At 39.0% G+C, this 8477-nt stretch overlaps 2 long non-coding RNA genes across 2 annotated transcripts in view; one reads left to right on the top strand and one right to left on the bottom strand.

Annotated features, from left to right (window-relative positions):
- LOC106147810 overlaps window positions 1–6484 on the bottom strand; it is a 47828-nt gene extending 41344 nt beyond the window's left edge. Inside the window, exon 1 of the long non-coding RNA XR_001232786.1 lies at window positions 6414–6484. This is a non-coding gene — a long non-coding RNA (uncharacterized LOC106147810). The remainder of the gene's footprint in view (window positions 1–6413) is intronic.
- Window positions 1–7850, top strand: part of LOC106147809 — a 31035-nt gene extending 23185 nt beyond the window's left edge. Inside the window, exon 3 of the long non-coding RNA XR_001232785.1 lies at window positions 7521–7850. This is a non-coding gene — a long non-coding RNA (uncharacterized LOC106147809). The remainder of the gene's footprint in view (window positions 1–7520) is intronic.
- Window positions 7851–8477: the final 627 nt, after the last annotated feature.

Below are 8477 nucleotides of genomic sequence, written 5' to 3'. Positions count from 1 at the left end.
AAATATGCCCCAATAAGACATTGCCCCGCAGAGTGTGGCTATGATAGAGAGGCCCCTGAGGACATTGCCTAGTGAAGCCATGCTAACAAGGCAACCACAAATACCCCAGACTGCTATGGCTGTGCAACCCAGCCATAGCCGCTGCATAGACTGAGTCCAGCAAAGCTGTAGAGAAGAGGCTGGCTGAGGACTTGGGGGCTCAAGCCTTGTGCCAGCATGCCCAGGATTCAGGACAATAGAGATTACTTTCCAGGTTTAAATTCACTCTTTTCTCTGTTGGGTTTTAGTCGTACTTGGCACAGGTTACTCCTCTCTTCTTACCTATTTCTCTTTTAGGAATGAGAATGTTCACGATATCCCCTTCCCAGGACTGTGTTTTATAACTAGATAACTTGTTTGGGTTCATCACCAGAGGAAATTTCCTGCAGTGTTACTCCTGTGTTGAGACTCACCCGTGTCTGATTTAGATAAATCCCTGGATTTGGACTTTTAAATTGATGCTGGAATGAGTTAAGACCTTGGAGCTACTGGAATAGCTAATATAATGAATATATCAGTATATGAGGATGACATGGATTTGAGGAATGAGTATGGTTTGAACGTGTTCTCCAGAATTCACGTGTTGGATATATAATCTTCAGTGCAAGAGAGTTGAGTGGTAGTATCTTTAAGAGTGATTAGATCACAAATGCTTTGATTTCATGAATGGATTAATGGAAATATCACCAGAGTGGGTTGACTATCATGAAAGGAGGTTGTTACAAAAATAATTTCTATCTTTTCTTGATATTCTCTGTCTCTCTTTTTCTCTTATTTTTGCCATTGGATTACACAGAAAGATCGTTGCCATATATGCACTCCTCAACCTTCGACTTCTCAGCCTCCAAAACTGTAAGGAAATAATTCTCAGGGCTCTGGACATCACTCAAAAGTTCAGAGGGAGAACATTTGCCTAGTATAAACTTGGTTTAGAGGAAAAATGGATAAAGGAAGAAAGGAGGAAGGAGAGAGGGAGGGAGGGAGACAAAAAATAGAGAATGAAACCAAGAAAACAGAAGGGAGGGAGAGAGAAAGGGAGGGAAAGAAGGAAGAAACAAAGATGGGATCTACGTTACCTATGCATTACCGAGCTGCTGTGGTTCATACCTATATGTCTCCCAAAGCCACATGTGCTTATAAGTGAGGCTTTTGGCAAGCGATTGCTCTGAATCATGGGGATGTAATGCTCTCATGATTGGATTAGTCCATCATGAGTTTATAGGTAAATGTAATGGTGAGTGATAAATCCTGTTAGGAGGACAGACATGGGTCCCTGGAGGTACAGTGTGGAAGACTGTATCTCCTTTCCTCCTCCCTTGATCTCTCTATTTCCTGTGGCTATGCCATGAGCTATTTCTCCTCTGCCATGCCCCTCTGCCATGCTACCCTGCCTTGGAGCCAACCAACTATGGACTGAAACGTCTATAAACTGTGGATCAAAATAAAGCTCTCCTCCTTCACCTTGACGGTGCTGGGTATTTTATTCCAGCAGTAAGAAAGTAACAAGGACACAAGCCTTGGGTTATGATATATTATTGTAGCACAACATGGATTATGACGCATTGTAAGATAAAGACAATAATTTGATTAGTCTGCATTATGGAATTCTAGATTCTATACAAAGCAAGTAGGTACAGGGATTGTGAGAAAGGGGTAGGATAAGGAGAAGTGAGAATTAAAAAAATGGTTAAAAATAGATTGTAGAGTGCCTTATGCATATTCACAAGACTGTCCTGTTCTACAGTCAACAGACAGCCGTTGAAAAACATAATTCCAAGTGATATCAGAATTAAGCAATAAGAAGATGCAGGGGTTTTATATTTTTTTTAAGAATGCAAGCATTGCATTCATCTATTACCTACAGGTAAACCACCTATGGGTGGAACCTGGTCCATCTGATTCTGAGACCTAGGATCAGGCTACTGTTGTAACTCACCTCCTGCTCAGTTTATACCCAAGTCATAGTAACTGCTTGCCTTATTTTAAGGCATGGCCTGCTTTAGTCTCACTTGTAAAACTTGAGCCCTGGCTTGTTCTCTTTCTTTATAACCCTTGTGTCCCCTTAGGATGAATAAGTACTAATACTTGTCCCTGAAACAGCTTTCATTCCACCACAAGATGCAGAAACAAAGCCACTGTGGCTAGGACCACTTAGACAGACATAGCTTCTCCCTTACTGCCGGGTGCATCTTCCTGTTTTGCTTTCTCTGGATTCACATGGTCATGCTGTCCTTGCTTTCTGGCTACCCACATCACCCTAATTTGACTCTCTTTGATGCCCATTGGTTGGTATTATATGACTCCCTATTGTCTTATTCTGTAGGCACTGATTTTTTTATTTGATTCCATGGCCTATGCCACCCAAATGGGTAGGTCTGTTCCAGGCCTACTGCCAAGTGCATCAACTTTATACACAGCTGGGAAATATGATCAAAGCTGACTGGCAGGTGGAGAGTTGGGTGAGAGGGATGAGCAAAGTTAGAACAAGACTCAAGAGTAGGTTATGAGCAGTATTGAGGGTGTAATGTTCCTTAAAAATCTTAGAAAAATATACTTTAATGCAAAAGTAAATTTTTGTATTATGCTGTAAAAAGACTCATTTCACAATTAAATATGACAAAACTCCCATTTAAATGTTTTAAACCTTCTATTTTAACTCAGAGCAAGTTTTAGTAAACTTCTTATCATTTTGCTCTATTTAAAACATTACAGTCTCGAGTTTTCCAGATGTTATGTTTCCTTTAAATAGTTGTACATTTGCCAGATCAAATTAGCCTTTCCTTTTCGAAAGTGGAAAAATTCCACTGGGTAAAGACAAATGATTACGGCTAATTGATTAATAAAGTGCCGTCTCAGGAAAAAATTAACTCTTAATGTCTAACACTTCCTTTGGCAATCTGAGTATTTCCGGTTTAACCACAATTCATCACACTAGGATTGTTTCTTCAAGTCCCTATTTAATTCAAAACAAAAACAAGCATAAACTATGGCCTTGCTAAAAGAAGCTCGTTTAGTCATATCACCACTCTGTACCAGGAGTTTACCTCCGCATCAGTGGTTATATTTTTGGGGTAATACTGTGATGATTTTCAATCTTAGTTTTCAAAAAAAGTGTTTAAAAATTAATTTTAAAGAGATCTTAAAACAGTGCCTGAAATAATGCCTGTTATGGTTTGTGTCTGAATGTTCCCCCAAAGCCTCATGCAGTCATGGGTGTGAGTGCTCCCTGCTCTGGGGCAAGCAGTTCACATACCAGTGTGAGGGAGGGAAAGAGGCTGCTTGCTGCCTCTCCTTCCTTGTGCTCTCCTTGCTTTTGCTGTCTTCCTCCACCATGAGCTGTTGTCTCTGCCATATTCCACTCTGCCTTGGAGCCAGCCAAGTATGGACTGAAACCTCCACAAACTGTAAGCTAAATAAACCTTTCCTCCTTAATTTTGGGTGTCAGGTATTTTGTCTCAGCAATGAGAGAAAAGTAACCAAGACAATGCATTATATAGTTTTTAACTTTTGCTTTCAAGGATGGTGTATGTACCTTAGTAAAAAAGAAATGTAAAAGTGTAGTTGAAATTAAACCTTTTACAGTAAGACATTTGTCAGTATTTGCTACTATTATTACCAAATCTTGAGTTTTAATTTAAGATTAAATCCAAATCTATGGAGATTAGTGTAAATATCAAAATCTCTGGAATCAAGCACTGGTACTTTGTCAAAATTCTTCATGTAATTTTAATGCACAACCAATATTGAGAAACACTGAATTTGAACCAAGTGCCAGGAAAACAAATTTCATAATTTAAATTTCAGAAAAGCCAATCAGTCTGTTCTATGTCCCATTGATTTAAGGAAAAAAAAACTACCATTTGCTAGAAACTGTGCATGTCATGCCAAAAATGTAAAAACAGTTAGGAAGACAGTTATCACCCCTCAAACACCTAGCAATCAGTCAGGTGAAAGAAACCATAGCCAAATAATAGAATAATTTTTTAATGGCAAGAATGTGGCAATAAAAGTATACCTCAAAGAAGAAGTCATCCAACTCTACTTGGATAAAGCAGAGAAGTCTCCTAAAGCCCTAGAAACACAAACTGAATTTATAGGACAAATAAGATTAGATTGGTTGAGGGGCTGGGGATTTAGCTCAGCGGCAAAAGCGCCTGCCTGGCAAGCGCAAGGTCGTGAGTTCGGTTCCTGGTACCGGAGGAAAAAAAAAAAAACAAGATTAGATTGGTTGAAAGAAAAAAAAGAAAGACATATTGGACAGAAAAGAAAGATGTTTATAAAATGTATGAAAAGAAGAAATAACATATAGTGTTTACAGGTTTTGAAGAATTAGAAGTGTAAGCAGATGGTAAAGCTGGACAGATTGGTTGGGCCTATAATATCAGGCCAAGAAGTTATGGCATTTTCCTACAGGTAAAAGGGATTCAAGGACACAATTTTTAAAAGTATAACATGACTATATCTGCAATTTATCTCTCTGTCTTCATCTATCAAAGGCACACATATATCAATAAGCACACATATGTACACTTAGTTTCTCCCAGAAGCATGCTGGCATGAAAACCAGCTTCCCTAGTATGCTCACACAGTTCTTTGGAAAACTAAATATAAAATATTTTGGAAGTTTAAGTTTTAATCATACATAAAACTAAGCCAAGAAAGTGCTCCTGCAAATCTCTTTTTCTAGTTTCTTTCCATGGAAGCAAATTGAGAAAATGTACTCTTTTTTACATTTTCAAATGCAAGCTTCTATATTAGATCCATCCAACATTTTAAATGAAACTTTACTAAAAAAAAAAAAGTGGGAAGGGAAAGTGTGAAACTCACAGATGAAATTAAAAGGTTTTAAAAATTTACATTTAGGAGAGGTACTGCAAGATTATAGAAGTGTTTCATAACACAATATTTTCTTAATAAAAGTTTACTTTGCAAACAACAATACAAATAAAAATTGTTTAAGGTAGATGTGGAAAAATTGCATAAAATATTTACTCATGTCTTAGCATGTAATTAGTACTAAGCTCCTTGTTCTTACAATGTCAGGACTATTTTTAAGGTCTGCTTTACAAATGAAGAAATTAAAAATACTTTTAAACAAGGGTCATAAACCATCAAGGTTCTGGTATTTTACCCAACTTGAAAGCTAACAAATTACCTTGCTGTGTTTTCGCCAACACTAACAGAAGGCACAAGATTCCTGGGTCGGAACCAAGGAACTTTCCTACCCATAACAATAGCAGAAGCCTTTGTCTTTTGCTGAACCCCAGTTCCTACATAGCAACACAAAGACAACTGGGTTGGACAATCAGCAGGTTATGTAACAGCAATTTTACAATGGACAGAAATTTTTATAGTCTATGCTACCAGAATTTTTATTAATGGCCACTGTGCATGCCTTCCCTTTGCTCTGGGAAACACTGATTCTACCTTCAAAGGTTTCTTACTATGCGAACATACTTGAAAAAAGTCTGAAGTCAACATAATTAGTGCCACTGACTGAAAATTAAGAACCATGAGAACCATAGAGAATTGTCACCTAACAATAAATTGCTGAAGTTCACATAATTAGTAAATGCTAGAACCTAAATTTGAACATAAATCCATCTCATTTGCATGACAGAGCTCTACCCTCAAATATTAAGAGGCACATCAAATGGGATAACCTTGTCAGGTGTCCTAGCCTGTGTCTATAATCCCAGCCCTCTGGGAGACGGAGGCAGGAGGAACAAAAGTTTGAACTCAACCTGGGCAACTTAGCAACCTTGTCTCAAAGTAAAAAAAAAAAAAAGTTTAAATGAAAGTACAAAACAGGCTGGGGATATAGGTCAGTGCAAAGATTCTGGTTTCAATCCCTAATACCAAACAAAACAAAGCAAAATGAGGGACAGCCTTCTGTTCAGTTTAAAAATAAAGGTTTTCCAGTCTTTTTAACAGAAGATGAAGCAAGAAGTTATGCAAAGACCCTTAACTATCGAGATTGGCTAAGAATGTCTCCTTTCTAAAGATAGAAAAATGAAAACATAGCCTCTGGTGAATCATAGATCTCTTTACATTGTGAAGAAAGTTTTAAAGACATCTTCAGTAGAAAAGTGCCAGAAAGTAATAATCTAGGATGTTTTTAGCTGTTGTCTCCAGACATTGAGGTTTTAATTCTAGCCTCACTTGAACAGTAGATAAAATGTAAATGCTGTATCAATAGTATACCTGAACTTTCTCTCTATTGGCTATTTTAAATCATTACAATTGCCATGTCAGAGATACGAAAAAATGTAAAAATTGATCATAACATTTGTCCTCAAGTTTGAGATGCAGAGTTTCCTATTCTGCTACTCAGAGAAAGGAAAGGCTATTGTAGGCAAAACAAAAGCCCATACCTTCTGTGAGCAAGCTCCTTCTAGTTACAGCAGGCTTTTGTGAGGTTGGCTGTGGATGTACCTACAGGGCCACACCCCTCCTGACATCTCTGTCGTGTGCTAAACTGCAGGTCAATGTGAACGAGACCGTGCCACTTCAATTGGAGTAAAAGCCAATAAAAATACCTGGCCCACCACCACCGTGTACGTGGATGGAGATCCAAGCTGATGTTAAAAAGCGAACTTTCCCTTTCCAGCACTCATTTTAATTTTTATTATTATTATTGTAACATCCACCGCTAAAAGTAAACAGTGTTTCCTGACCTCCTAGGACAGTAGTGCTGACTTTGAAAAGGGAAACGGTTCCTTCTGATCGTAACATGTAAACACTCAGGATCAGCCTCAGCAGGAATGCTGGCCTTCAGGGTTTCAGATGAGCCTGTACCACGGCCAAAGGCTTATTTTTGCATGCTGCAAAGGCCAATTTCCCATTTCATAGTCTGTACGCAGCCAGCCTTAACAAAAGAAGTCTGCTGGAGATTTCTTTCTGTGTCTGAGAAACAAAGTGTTAAGACTGACATGGGTCAGTGAAATCGTTTTTTGCCGTAAAACAGGCCCAAGGAGAGGAAGAGATTAAATCTCACTTCCAGAGTTTGAAATCTGTCCTGAATCCACGGTCCATGCAGCTGCTGGTATGCTGCTGGTATTTGGGGATTTTTTGCTGATGAATATAATAATGGCCAAAGCCTTGCTTGGCTGCAAAGAAAAAAACCAGAGGAAAATAAAGATGTACTTTCTTTGGTAACACATTGTGGGGTCAGGATGTTGTTCTAATGACTCACTTGAAAAAAAAAAAAAAGTGGTAGGAAAACTAAATTCAATCCTATGACAAAGTGCTATGGCTTTTGTTTAACAATAATTCTAGCCAACTTGCTAACCAAGATTCTTTTCATATATGCTAGGTCTGCACAATTCTAAAATATCTAAAATAGCCTATTAAGTTTGCTTATGAAATGTTAAACCCAAGTGAAAATCTTTAGACAAATAATGTACGTAGCACATACACTGGGTAAATGAGTATTTGATTAATAGTAGCCTGAAATGTTTGAATGCTTTGGTGTCTTACAGACAAATTCGTGGAGCTCCTGCAAGCTCATTATTGTCAGCCTTGGTCTGAGAATGACCTGAGAGAGAACTGCCCACTACTGACAGAGGGCTGCCCTCTGCAAACAAGAACCATAAAGAAATTTAAGACCAGACCGGAAGTCTTCCTGACCCCACTTCTATCTACATACCTGTGCTGATTGCCCCTGCAGTTCTGATGTCAAATACTTCATCCAGACTTCGAGATTCCGACCCCAGCCCCGAAACCGTATGTATACTCAGAGTCTCTTCAGATATTCACTGATATCGCTTCAGAGTCAGCCTCCCTGTATGTAGGTGAAATAAAATCTGATCTTTCCCACAGCCTTGGTCTCCAGGTGTTTCCTCATGCCGCCATTGCCTATCAATTATCACTTCCGTTTCTCTAGATTAGATAATTGACTGTTTTGCTTTAGAACATCCCCTTCATTGGGATGGAAGAGAAAGCTGTTGGAGGGTATAAGTGACCATCTCTGGGCCGCGCCCTCTTTCACTGATGCAGTCCTGGAGTCCGTTGTTGTTCTTATTGTTGGGTTTAGTCCTTTTACCACCTTCGGGTGTTCTGGCCTGATTTTACTATATCGGTGCATCTTCCATACCCATTCCTGAAGACGTTAGGCAGCCCTGCCGAGCCATTGCGCAGCTCTGCTGCCTTCGTGTGCAACAGCGTTTCCTTCCCTCTTCAGATTTCAAGTAGTGGTCAGATTTAAACTTCAGATCAAGGCTATTTCTTTTATAAAAACAAGTATAAGTTCCCGCGTGTGCTATGCAAACATGGCGCTAAGCTCTATTAGTAAGCATGTAACAGCACATTGCGGTGTTCTAATCCTTTTGCATCCCGGTCTGTGTCACCACTAACTTGCTACCCTTGTCACTGCTCCTCTCTTAGCCACAGCAACCCCTTCTGTTTTGGATCCATGTAGTGTACCCAACTCAGTTCTC

Source organism: Chinchilla lanigera, unplaced genomic scaffold (assembly GCF_000276665.1).
Source record: "Chinchilla lanigera isolate Chin_1 unplaced genomic scaffold, ChiLan1.0 scaffold00010, whole genome shotgun sequence".
NCBI classification, from domain to species: Eukaryota; Metazoa; Chordata; class Mammalia; order Rodentia; family Chinchillidae; genus Chinchilla; species Chinchilla lanigera.
This window is presented reverse-complemented; position numbering and strand designations above follow the sequence as displayed.